Below are 14,634 nucleotides of genomic sequence, written 5' to 3'. Positions count from 1 at the left end.
CTTAAAGATATGATGCTATGCTGTACACCCAAGAGAGCTACAAAATAGAATAACACATTAAAGGAAAATATTAGACTTGTATTTGGTAGAACTGTACAATAGAAATGTAGAGAAGTTGAGATCAAGCTGAGAGTAAAATAAATTAGCATGAGTTTAAAAGAAACACTAACCTAAAAATAGTTGTAGGCTTTGTCAGGTGTATTTGCTGGAAAAAAAAAAAAAATAGCACCTCAGAGTATATAGATTTTTCCCCAGTCAGGAACTATATATACAAATATAAAGAAACCTGAAGAGCTGGAAAATGATTAATATGTATCATAGAGTAAGACCATGAGTTTCTTTGAAAAAAATGAGTGAAGAAAATGACTGAATTATCTAGAATGATAATTTTTCTATAATATTGAGTTGGTTATTTTCAGTGGATTCTTGTTCAAGTTTCCATTCTTCTAAAAATAGCTCAAATTTGTGGTAGAATGTGGATGGAACACTGAGTGCAATCCTGTTTCAGTGAAATACAAATTTCTAGCCCTGACATTCCTGTCATGATTGCAAACTGTTATCTTTTTTTTTTTTTCCATGTTGCTTTATTCCCTCTACAAACAAGGGAAAAAAGATAATATTCTTAACATGATTTACAGGTTTGTTTTTCAGCAGAAACTAATAAAACCTAGGTTGTAAAGCATTTGGAAGATATAACATTGGGGGTTAATGCATAATCATATGTGCTGAAGATACCATGTGGCAAAGGACAACTCAAATGTTCCAGGTGTTCAAAACTAAAAAAGCTAATGACACCAGAGCAGCTATAATTCATGAAAAAGACAAAGATCTATTATAAGTTTTGCAAAAGCCAGAGAAGGATGAAGTAAATACTGTGGGACTTTATTCATTATTAAAATATGCAAAATTGAATAGCTGGGGCCTCAAGGTAAGAACACTATGGCACTATAAAATGAATTGCAAATTAGTTGTTTAGCTTATGCTAGGCTATCAGAAGAATATAGCTATAACTTATGCTAAAGGATTTTTCATTTTAATTTTTCAGGAGGATCTATGAGAGCCAAATTCTCAAACCAAGAAACAAGATCACTGTCAGTCTGAGTGTGTTCCACTATCTCTGGTCCTTCTGTTTCAACATTCTACATTTGCTTAATTGATATAACCCCCTCAGAGCCTTGCACTGACCCAATTCCTGAGCCAATTCTGATTAAGACAAGAAATATAGCAGTGCAACCATCAGGGAGCATATAAAATCAAGGCAGCTTCTCACTTTACAGTTTTGTGCAGTTGCCTTGTTTAATATCTTATACAGTCCCTTCCTTGATGCAGACTCTGCTTTAGAAAATTTACCTTTACTGAACACTTATTTCATGTTAAACTCTGTCCTATAAGCTTTTTAAGCTTTATATATATATATATATATATATATATATACACACACACACACACACACACACATATATATATATATATGTATATATATATATTTTTTTTTTAAGTAGAGTTAATCCTGTGACTCAGTTCATGGTGCTTAGTCATCACTGGTAACTGTAAGACTCCTTGTTAATTTTTTTATCCCCTTTATCAATCAACATCTCCTTTCTCTACATCATCCCAAACTATTAAAGGAAAAATGACTGCTCCTACTCAGAGCAAGTAGGGAGGAGTATGTAAAACACACAAGTCTTGTGAAGACACCTCTTTGTATCACTCTAGACTGTGATGACAATTAATGGAAAACTACAATTCAAATAGGCAGGATTGTTAATGGTACGGATCCTAAAGGAACAAAGTTTGGTATTACCATACTAGTCAAGAGACTGCAGTCAGCTGAGGTGTTTTCTGAGACCAAAGGATATATGAAATTGGTAGTAGAAAATGGAATTTATTACTACAAGTTACAACAACATGATCCTTTGCAGAAAGAGGATTAGTAGTTCTAGTCGTTTCTTTCTTGTCTGTGTCTTTCTGTGTGTATGTATGAATGAAAGTATTTGTGTATATGTGTATATGCCAAACGGAGAAGGCAATGGCAACCAACTGCAGTACTCTTGCCTGGAAAGCCCCATGGACGGAGGAGCCTGGTGGGCTGCAGTCCGTAGAATCGCTAAGAGTCGGACATGACTGAGCAACTTCATTTTCACTTTTCACTTTCATGCGTTGGAGAAGGAAATGGCAACCCACTCCAGTGTTCTTGCCTGGAGAATCTCAGGGACGGGGGAGCCTGGTGGGCTGCAATCTGTGGGGTTCCACAGAGTCGGACACGACTAAAGCAACCTAGCAGCAGCAGCACTATATGCCAAATGTTATACTTTTAATTTTTCTGCTCCTATTCCTTTATCATTAAGAAGAAGTTGTATTAATAGTGGCAAAATAAAGCAAAAAATGGAATCAAGATTGTCAAGAGAAATAGCAATAACCTCAGATATGCAGATGACACCACTCTTATGGCAGAAACTGAAGAAGAACTAAAGAGCCTCTTGATGAAAGTGAAAGAGGAGAGTGAAAAAGTTGGCTTGAAACTCAACATTCTGAAAACTAAGATAATGGCATCCGGTCCAATCACCTCATGGAAAATAGATGGGGAAACAATGGAAACAGTAAAAGACTTTATTTCTGGGGGGCTCCAAAATCACTGCAGATGGTGACAGCATCCATGAAATTAAAAGACGCTTGCTCCTTGTAAGAAAAGCTATGATCAACCTAGACAGCATATTAAAAAGCAGAGACATTACTTTGCCAACAAAGGTCCATTCAGTCAAAGGTATGGTTTTTCCAGATGTTCATGTATAGATATGAGAATTGGTCTATAAAGAAAGCTGAGCGCCAAAGAATTGATGCTTTTGAACTGTGGTGCTGGAGACGACTCTTGAGAGTCCCTTGGACTGCAAGGAGATCCAACCAGTCAATCCTAAAGGAAATCAGTCCTGAATATTCATTGGAAGGAATGATGCTGAAACTGAAGCTCCAATACTTTGGCCACCTGGTATGAAGAACTGACTCACTGGAAAAGAACCTGATGCTGGGAAAGATTGAAGGCAGGAGGAGAAGGGGAAGACAGGATAAGATGTTTGGATGGCATCATCGACTTGATGGATATGAGTTTGAGCCAGCTTCGGTAGCTGGTGATGGACAGAGTAGCCTGGCGTGCTGTAGTCCATGGGGTTGCAAAGAGTCTGACACAACTGAGAGACTGAACTGAACTGAACTTGATATTTCAATATATAACTTAGAAGATATCAAAGGGGAAGTGTGACTCAGAAAAATGAATATCACCTCAAGATGAATAAAGTAAGACTTTGCATATTCTCCTTGGGGGAGTGGAATAGCATATTTGGGGTTTTATGAGGGACCATTGCATCTTATTAGATTGAAACATATCATGTTTAGATGGAAGTTTAATATGGCCAAAAGAATGTGCTTGGATATAAAACTGTCTAAGTGTAGATGGCAGTAGACTCTTTTCTGTGGCTTGGTTGTTCTGGAAACCAAATTTTTAAGAACCCACTTTTCTGTATGATTGCAAAGTCAAAATGGCAAAAAGTGAAACTCATGGTAGGTTTTGAATGTGTAGAAGCAGTAGTGGCCATTAGCCTTTGAAGATATTTGTCAGATTCAGATGTGATGACTAACAGGTTCAGAAATGTGTGTTGGATCTTCATATATCATCACTATGCTCTCTCCTTTATGCCTGCCCTTCTTCCTAAATGTTGACCCTCCTGAACACCAGTGACCTTGGGCCTCCCACCACATACTTGGTTGTGAGATCACAGAGTCAAAGATTTCTATATCATGTCCCGTGAACTCCCCAATTATGGTCTTCCTTCAGCAGCTAGGTGGGTTGGACTTCTCACATGAACTGGTTGGTGACATTCTGCCAAGACTCCTCTCCATAAACTCCAGATTCTTATACCTAACTGTAAGCTAGAGGTTTCTGCTTGATGTATATATCACAAGTTCAAACTGGACAATGTTCAATGCCTGCTCAAAGATCAACTCTATCACATAATGCTTGTCCTCCTCAAATCTTCACTATCTCACTAAATGGTAACTTCAGTCTATCTAATGCACTGATGTGATTCTTGGTTCCCTCCTTTCAGTCTTAATTCACTATTGTATCTTATTGGTTATCCCCTTAAAATACCTATAGAATTAGACCATATCCACTTAATCCTTGGTTTAAACTAACATTGTTTTCATCTGAATTATTTTCAACAGCTTCTTCATTAGTCCTCTTATTTCTTCCCTTAATACCTAGTGTCTATTTTCAACCTCTGTAAACATTATCAGCTTGTAGGATTCTTTTGCTCAAAATCCTGTAGTAGCTCCCTGTTTCAGCATAAAAGGTAATATCCTTAGGATTTTCTGCAATGCCTTATATTAATGGCTTCCAGTGAAAACAATTCCATACTCTAGACAGCATTAAGAAATATTTAAGAATATTTTGTATTTCATAATATTCGATGGGCAATTATTGGGAAGGATCCAGTGATACTTGATATCTTGAAATTCTAGGAGTATCCTGTACCATAAAGTATTACCCCTTATTCATAAAACTTGAATCCCTATTTTACATTACTCTGGGTTTAAAAATCTCATTATAATTATCTAAAACTAGAATCCATTTCAATGTGATTGCAAAGAATTCTGTGTGACTTTACATATTCCAGTGTTACAGGAATGAAACCACCATGCTAGCCAACAGAAAATTACACTATGTTACATTCAAGTTTTGCAAAAATAAATTACTTATTCTGAAAGTCACAACATCTATAGAAACAGGACTGTCAATACTTAAATCACATATGCCAGGCAGTTGCATAATAAACTATTATAGCACACCATGATGATCCATGTGATTCTATTTAATCCAAGCATTTAACTCCATCATTATATCTTCATGCATAATTGTATCTAGGCTATTTAATATCAAAGTACACATTGTTTTGTTATTAATAAATTATATTTTGATTCCTTTTATATTAAAATTGGTTATTTTAGTGATTTTTTAAAAAATTGTGAGTATTGTTATATTCAGTTCATTACCATTTAATAAGAGTAGTAGTATAAAATTCTCATTACAAGGGGATATTGAGCCTAACACAGTTTCCTCATTTACATTAACTAGATTCTATGAAACATCCTTGTGTCCATCTAGTAAATTCTAACTCCTCAGTCTGTCTCAGCTATGATTTCCTTTTTCCTCAAAGTGCTTGAATTGGCTTTTGTTACCTGTAACCAGAAACCACTAACAAAGTATATCCATTACATTTAAAATACTGTTCAATTCAGAAATATCTCAACTAATTCAAGGAAGTCTTTAATGAACAAGATGATGCCACTATTGCTTTCATTTTTACTTTTGAGTCTTCATTTGCACATTCTTATTTTCCCTACTGTCCTGTGATCCTGGAACCTTTAATAGACCTCCCTCCTTTCCCCATCTTCCTAGCTCATAAGAAGATGAGAAGAGAAATAAAATCTGAAACTCAAATCATGTGGTTTCAGACTTGCTGAAGTGTGAAAGTGAAAGTGTTAGTCGCTCAGTTGTGTCTGACTCTTTTCCATCCCATGGACTGTAGCCTGCCAGGCTCCTCTGCCCATGGAATTTTCCAGGCAGAAATACTGGAGTGGGTTGCCATTCCCTTCTCCAGGGGATCTTCCCAACCCAGGGATGGAATCTGGGTCTCCTGAATTGTGGGCAGATTCTTTACCATCTGAGCCACCAGGGAAGCTCAAAGTGCCAGGAAATGAAAGGCAATTATATTTAATGACAAAAATGAAGTACTAACAAAGCTTCAAGATAGCCTGTTCCTAAGCCTGGGGGCAAGTAAAGCACAATTTTATTTCTCAGCAAGATAATCCAAGCTACACTCCAGAGAGAAAACATTGGATTTCACATCAAGTGACAGATCACCGACTTCTCTTCAGCAAGGTAATTGGCTCTTTGCTATTCAAACACTTTTATTCTGCAATGATTTCTGAGAACCTGCTTTGTGCAGGGTTTCTCATCACTGGAGACAGAAAAGTGAACAAAATAGACAAAGTCCTTGTGTTAACAGAGCTGATTTCTCACGAAGGAAGACAAACAGAAAGTAAACAAGCAAGTATCTAAGAAGGTGACAACAAATTAAGTTAACAAAGCAAGGAAAGGGTACAGAGTGTGATAGGATGTCATTTTAGATAAATGTCAGAAATACCTCATTTAATTGGTCTTATTCACTGATGGAGGCGTGATACAGAGATTAATTGTCCGCATATATTGGTAAAGACCTTTCTAGGATGAGGGAAAAGTATGTGTGAAGGTTATGAGGGAAAACAAAAGGAAGACAAGGTTAAGAAACAGGGAGATTATTGTTCTTGGAATAGAGATAGTAAGAGGAAAGGAAAATTAATAAGAGATGAGGTAACAGAGGAGGCAGGAGAAAGGAAACTGATTAAACACAAAAATTTTAAATGAAGGTAAATCATCCCAATGGGGTATCACAAAATTGAGGAGGAAAAAAAAAAAGATCACTATATACCACAATGTGTGATCTTCTTTATAATACAACTTGTAAATTAATCAATTTATCAAAAAAGTATCTATAGAATTATGCTTTTAATTTTTTTAAGTACATATGTGTGTGTGCATACCATTATATTTTAGAAAATTTAAAAACTGTTATATAAATTTTAAAATTATGAAAGAAGTTTCCTGTTGTGAGAGGAAAACACAGAGAGAAGACAGAGGTGGAAGTTAGTCTCCTCTAAAAGTACCTTGTTTTGTCAATGTCATCTTAAAGTTATGTAAATATTTTATGAAATTATAAAATATAATTAAATCAAAATATTAAAAGTAATCCCTACAAATCAAAAGCAATGTGAATGTAATTATCTTTTTTTAAAATACTCAGTGATAAAATTATTTAAAATGTTTCTTTTATCTCAGTGTTATAAATCTTGGGGGATTAGATGGAACAGAAGACAGAAGAGCATTAGCTTCTTTTTTTTAAAAAAAAAAGTAATACCTGCATAACCTATGCATGACAGTCATTATCTGGGGATACTGAGACAAAAGGCAGTATCCTCTTGTCAAAAAACTTGCATTTCAGTGGCAAAAATGGACACAAACACTAAACACTACAACATGACATACAGATTAAAGCTGCATGAAATGATAAATAGTATTTGACACCTCTCTGCCCCAAAATAGATGCTGCATTTTTTTCTCCTTCTACTACTTTTCTGTGTCTAGTTTATTTCTTTTTATCACAGTTCCAATTATTACCTAGGTGATTTCCCATGATCTGTATTCTGTACTATATTTTCCAATATCTCCTCTGAGGAGGCTCATGTGAGTAGAGTAAAAAGGAATACCTACTTTTACACAGGTTTTTTTTTTTTTTTTTGGCAAAAGAATACTTAACATATGATACTATCAGAATGTACTTCAAATATATTCATCCAAGAAAAGAATGACTCCAATAAAATATATTTCTATTTATGTAGGAAAAAGTTCTCTTTCAGTTATCTGTTACTGTGTAATAAATCTAAAACATTGGAACAGCTTCTCTCTACGGCAAAGAATGCCAGTTTTCACACAAACCAGACAAGAGGATCCGTTTCCAAAATAGTTTACCCAGTGGCTGGCAAACTGCTAGAACTTTCCATGGGACTGCTTAAGCTTCTTCATAGGATAGTGGCTGAATTCTAAGACTGAGTGTTCTGAGAGTCCTTCAGGACTTGGCCTGGAAACTGGTACATCACTCTCACCATATCCTATTGTCAAGAAGACATGGATCTGACCAAACTCAAAGAGAAGGAGCATAAACTCCACCTCTCTGTGGAATAAATATCAAAGTATTTGCAGTTATTTTTAATCACCACAAAATTATCCAGACACATAGGAAGATCATTTACTTATAAAAATACATGAATAATTTTTTTAAAATGTTTGCACCCACACACACACCAAAAAGAAAACAAAAACAAATCTCAGTGTATTAGCCCACTAAATCATATTTCATGCACTGTCACAGTGTAATGCCATTAGTGAGTGAGGGGGAGGAGCTTTGTTCCAAAATATAAACATAGGTTCATTCTACCATGTAACTATGACATATTGCTGGGCTTGGTCCTCTTCTACCATCAGACAGTATACAAGGAAAGGGAGAGACTAAGCATGTAGGATGGTGAGAGAAGTTTTTTAAAAATGCCAGTTTAGGGTGGAAGGTGGGAAGACAGTTCAAGAGGGAGGGAACATATGCATACCTATTGTAAAGCAATTACCCTCCAATTAAAAATAAATAAATTAAAAAAAGAAAAGACAAAAAAAATGCCAGTCTAAAAGTTGACATAAATCACATCTCATTGACTAAAACTCATTGGATAACTAAAAGGGAGGATAGGGTGTTTGAACTACCTGTATGCTCAAGAAGAAATAAAAACAAGTTTGGTGAACATCTAGTCAATCCCTGACGCACCTTTCAAATTGCAGTTGTATAGATGCCTGTATACAGCTGCAGATTTCATGAACCACGAACTTTTTTCTACTAAATAAACAAAACAGGAGATGAATTTTAAATACTGCTACTCCAATTGTCTGATTTCTGATTAAGATGTTTCATGAAAAAGCCTGTGGTTCTAGCCTAATGAATGTGCAATTCAGTTTCTAAGCCTGGCTGAGACTCTCTGAGAGTTTCAAACCCCTGAATTGTTCAACATCCCAAGTCCTGAGAAATTTTGTCTTCCCTCTTATTTAGCCCAGTTTCATGGATGTTCCTTACCTCCTGGCTTCAGCCCTTGTTTTCTGTCTCTCACCACACACTATATATAACACCAATGACCCTGAGCAACTATTAGCTCATGTTGAGTTGAACTTCTCTTTTTTTTTAATTAATTTTTATTGGAGTACAGTGAATTTACAGTGTTGCATTAGTTTCTGCCATACAGAAAAGTAAATCAGTTATGCATATAGCCACTCTGTTTTAGATTCTATTCCCATATAGGTCATATAGAATATTTATTAGAGTTCTCTGTGCTATATGGCTCAAACAGTAAAGTATCTGCCTGCAATGCAGGAGACCCAGGTTCAGTCCCTGGGTAGGGAAGATCTGGAGAAGGAAATGGCAACCCACTCCAGTATTTTGCCTGGAAAATCCCAGGCAAACCTGGATGGAGGAACCTGGTAGGCTACAGTCCATGGGGTTGCAAAGAGTCAGACACAACTGAGCGACTTCACTTCAGTATTACCTATTTTATATATAGCCGAGTGTATAAGTCAATTCCAACCTCCCCACCCCACACCACCTTTGTGTGTTTGTTTTATACATTTGCGACTCTATTTTTGTTTTGTAAATAAGTTTGTACCATTTTTAAAATTCTACATATAAGCAATATCTTATATTTGTCTTTTATCTGTCTGACTTACTTCACTCAGTATGATAATCTCTAGGTCCATTCATGTTATTGCAAATGGCATTATTTCATTCTTTTTATGGCCAAAAAATATTCCATTTATATATGTACCTCATCTTCTTTATCCATTCTTCTAGTTTGCTTCCATGTCCTGGCTATTGTAAGTAGTATTGCAATGAACACCTGGGTACACATATATTTTGAATTATGGTTTTCTCTAGATATATGGAGCACGGTCATTGGATCATACGGTAGCTTTATTTTTAGCTTTTTAAGAAACCTCCATATTGGTCTCCATAGTGGCTTTATCAGTTTACATTCCCATCAGTAGTGTGGGAGGGCTTCCTTTTATCCACATTCTCTGTAGTATTTGTAATTTGTAGATTTTTTTGATGGTGGCTGTTCTGACAGATGAGAAGTGATACCTCATTGTAATTTTGATTTGCATTTCTCCAATAGTGATACTGAGCATCTTTTCATGTACCTCTTGACCATGTCTTCTTTGGAGAAATGTCTACTTAGATTTTTTGCCCATTTTTTCACTGGGTTGTTAATTTCTTTGATATTGAGCTGCATGAGCTGTTTTTAAAGTTTTTATTTTAATATTTTGTCAGTAACTTTATTTGCAATATTCTTTTCCCATTAAATGAATATACTATCCAGAGTAATCTACAGACTTAATGCAATCCCTATCAAGTTACCAATAGCATTTTTCACAGAAGTAGAATGAAGATTTTTAAAATTTGTGAGGAAACACAAAAGACCCAGAATACCCAAACCAATCTTGAGAAAGAAAAAAATCTTTCTTTCTTGAGAAAGAAAAACAGAGTTGGGAGAAATCAGGCTCCCTGACTTCAAACTATACTACAAAGCTAGTCATCAAAACGATATGGTACTGGCACAAAAATAGAAATATAGATCAATAGAACAGGATAGTAAGTCTAGAAATAAACCCATACACCTATGGTCACCTAATCCATGACAAAGGAGAAAAGACAATGCAGAAAAGACAGCCTCTTCAATACTCAGTGCTGGGAAAACTGGACAGCTCCATATGAAAGAATGAAATTAGAACAGACTCTAACACCATACACAAAAATAAATTCAAAATGGACTAAAGACCTAATCAGAAAACTGAATGCTATAAAAATCTTAGAGGATGTCATGTGTGCCAATGTTCATCGCAGCACTGTTTATAATAGCCAGGACATGGAAGCAACTTAGATGTCCATCAGCAGATGAATGGATAAGAAAGCTGTGGTACATATACACAATGGAATATTACTCAACCAATAAAAAGAATATATTTAAATCAGTTCTAATGAAGTAGATGAAACTGGAGCCTATTATACAGACTGAAGTAGGCCAGAAAGTAAAATGCCAATACAGTATGCTGCTGCTGCTAAGTCACTTCAGTCGTGTCTGACTCTGTGCAACCCCATAGATGGCAACCCACCAGGCTACCCCATCCCTGGGATTCTCCAGGCAAGAATACTGGAGTGGGTTGCCATTTCCTTCTCCAATGCATGAAAGTGAAAAGTGAAAGTGAAGTCGCTCAGTCGTGTCTGACTCAGCGACCCCATGGACTGCAGCCTACCGGGCTCCTCCATCCATGGGATTTTCCAGGCAAAAGTACTAGAGTGGGGTGCCATTGCCTTCTCCACCAATACAGTATACTAACACATATATATGGAATTTAGATAGTATACTAACACATATATATGGAATTTAGAAAGATGGTAACGATAACCCTGTATGCAAAACAGCAAAAGAGACACAGATGCATTGAACAGTCTTTTGGACTCTGTGGGAGAGGGCGAGGGCAGGATGATGTGGGAGAAGGGCATTGAAACATGTAAATTATCATGTGTGAAACAAATCGCCAGTCCAGGTTCAATGCATGATACGGGGTGCTCAGGGCTGGTGCACTGGGATGACTCAGAAGGATGGGATGAAGAGGGAGGTGGGATGGAGGGTCAGGATGGAGAGCACATGTACACCCATGACGGATTCAAGTCAATGTATGGCAAAACCAATACAATATTGTAAAGTAAATAAATAAACAGAAAATAAATAAATAAATAAATAAATAAAAAGTAAAGTGGAAAAAAATCTTTGAGGAAACATAGGCAGAACACTCTGACATATATCGCAAAAGCTCTTTTTTGATCCATCTCCCAGAGTAATAAAAATTAAAAAATAAAAATAAATAAATGGGACCTAATGAAACTTAAAAGTTTTGCACAGCAAAGGAAACCACAAGTAAAAATGAACCTCTCTCTTTTAACTGTAGAAAAGAACATTCAGATCTCTAAGCGTGTTTCCCAGATTGGCAGGATCAGCATTGCCTGGGGATTTGTTAGAAAGGCAAATACAAGTATCCAGTCCCAGACCTACTAAATGAGAAATTCTGTGGACGGAGCCCAGCAATCGGAACTTAAACAACCCCTTCAGGTGACTGATATCATTAGGCTTTAGAACAACTGAATGAGAGTATGCCATTTCCTCCCCTTCCATGTTCATAACCAGCCCATCTACCTAATTCCTAACCTCCTGTTTTTTATTAGTCTATGTTCCTGTGGTTTGTCCAGAAAGAAGTCATTGTATAAGTATTAAAAGTATTAATCTACTTGCTTAATTAGCACAAGTTTTATTAAGAAATAAATAAGGAATTTGTTGTTGCTTACTTAATACCTAGAATACCTAGAATAAATTCTGAGATTAGCTATTGCTTATGTCCTTAATTATATTGTCACAAAGACAAAAACTGTCTGCTGTGTCTCTCACATTTTTCCCTGTGAGCTTAATATCTTGTTCTTTATTACTCAGCGAAATAAATAATTTCTTGTCATCTTAGAAACATTTCTTGGATGGTTATATAGAGTTTTCATTTGCTGTTGATTTGTATGTTTCTTCAATTATATGTTGATGAACATAATATGATAATCATTTGTTTATAAAGATATTTAACGCTGTTTATGTCTAAAATCACACTTATTAGAGTAAAAGTACAAGTAAAAATGTTTAGCACTATTAAATTATGAGTATTTTTCACTTAAAATATATTTATTAAAGTAAGTAAATACTGGGATACCAGCACAATATTTGGCATGCGGTGATTAAACACATTGCTCTAACATTTCCCTCACATTTCTTAGAGAGGAATTTAGCAGTGTTATGGAAGACATATAATGTGCTTTTGTGGTTGCACAGTGGGGGATCCATTTTAAGCTTGAAACCAAGCAGAAAATGGCTCACTTCATCAAAGAGATTTAAAACTCCTTTCCTATCACCCAGCAGCAGGGCTGCTGCTTACAGTGGAAAACGCACACACACACAAACACACGCACACATACTTCTCTCGTTAGAGAAAACAAGAACTTCAGTAACACACAGCCACTTTGTTTCAAATGTAAAACAAGCAGCTGGTTTTAAGCAGTATATTTTAAAAATATATGGGTTTTTCTGTAACAATTTATAAAAGTTCAGTATTTACAGGACTCAGACATTGATAAAGGACTTGATTAGTTAGTAATGAATTCCTTGAATCAAGAGGCATATGTCGCCACATACATGTCTTTGGCAAACAGAACAATGGCAAATGATTTAGAAGAGGATCCTGGCTCCACTTGAAAAGCTCCAGTCCAATTGTTTGGGGGTTCTCATTAGCACTTTAGAAAAAGTGTATCTGTTCAGTTTTATTACAGAAAACTTAGCACACTATTTAATTTGTTATGTATTATATATACATATATTATATTATATAATAATATATAATATTATTATATACATATATTATTATATAATAATATATAATATTATTATATAATGTAATATATTTACATTTAATAAATATAATATATATTTAATATATATTATATAATATGCATATATAATATATTCTTATTATATATAAGAACTCAAAATGTACATACATGTTTTATTTCAGAAAATATGAGTCACTTCTTAGCACATTATTTTGTGGTCTCCTTAAAGATCCAGAGTATAAAATCTCACCAAATGTTATTATAGCTACGTGAATAAGGTGGACTCTACTGGACAGGTTATTTTTTTATATACTTCCTAGGGGCACCTTTTAGAGAAGGAAATGGCAATCCATTCCTGGAGAATCCTGTGGGCAGAGGAGCCTGGTGGGCTGCTGTCCATGGGGTTGCACAGAGTCGGACATGACTGAAGCAACTTAGCAGCGGCAGCAGCAGCAGCAGCATCTTTTGGGCTTCCCAGGTAGCTCATCTGGTAAAGACTCCTGGGCCAGGAAGATCCCCTGGAGAAGGGATAGGTTACCCACCCCAGTATTCTTGGGCTTCCCTAGTGGCTCAGTTGGTAAAGAATCTGCTTGTAATGCGGGAGACCTGGGTTCCACCCTTGGGTTGGGAAGATCCCCTGGAGAAGGGCATTGCAGCCCACTCCAGTATTCTTGCCTAGAGAATCCACATGGACAGAGGAGCCTGGCAGGCTACAGTCCATGGGGTCCCAAAGAATTGGACATGACTGGGTGACTAAGCACACACACACACACACACACACACACAACATAACAGATTAAGGATTTGGTTATGTAAAAGTAGAAGAAATAATTTTTTAAAGAAAACTAAGATTCTTTTTACAGTCATATATTAAAAAATATGTTTGAAATGTGAGAGGTTTGGAATGATCTTATAGGAAAACCAGTGTGCCTGATATGTAAGTGAAGATAAAGTAGAAGATGTGACCTTGAGTAGAGGTCTTGAACAGAGAGGACCTATATCTTACAGGCCCTATAGGGTGGAGTAAGAGTTTGGATTTTAAGTGGAATAAGACACAGTGAGAAGTTTTAGCCAGAGAAGTTACATGGCCCTATTTATATTTCAGCAGATACTTTGGATGATACATTTTTTAAAAAAGATGAAACTGGATTATGAACACTAGTTACAAAGGACTGAGGCAATAATCCAGACAAGAATAGTTTAAACATCAAGTTGTACTCTTCAAATATACAAAACTTTTATGTATCAAAATACCTCAATTTAAAAAACAAACAAAAAACAATGTAAAGCCCAAGCATGAACAGTGACAGTGGAAATGAGACTAAGTGGAGACATTCGAGGTTGAATCAACAAGTCTGCTGATGAGTTCTGTCTGAAGGATGTTTGAAAATGAGAAAACAAAGATGATTCAAAAATGGGTAACAATGTTACTGACTGTAATAGCGTGAGAGGATAGCTCTAAAATAAG

The sequence above is a fragment of the Budorcas taxicolor genome, chromosome 6 (genome assembly GCF_023091745.1).
Source record: "Budorcas taxicolor isolate Tak-1 chromosome 6, Takin1.1, whole genome shotgun sequence".
Taxonomy (NCBI): domain Eukaryota; kingdom Metazoa; phylum Chordata; class Mammalia; order Artiodactyla; family Bovidae; genus Budorcas; species Budorcas taxicolor.
The sequence above is the reverse complement of the archived record's forward strand: the minus strand, read 5'-3'. Positions refer to the sequence as shown.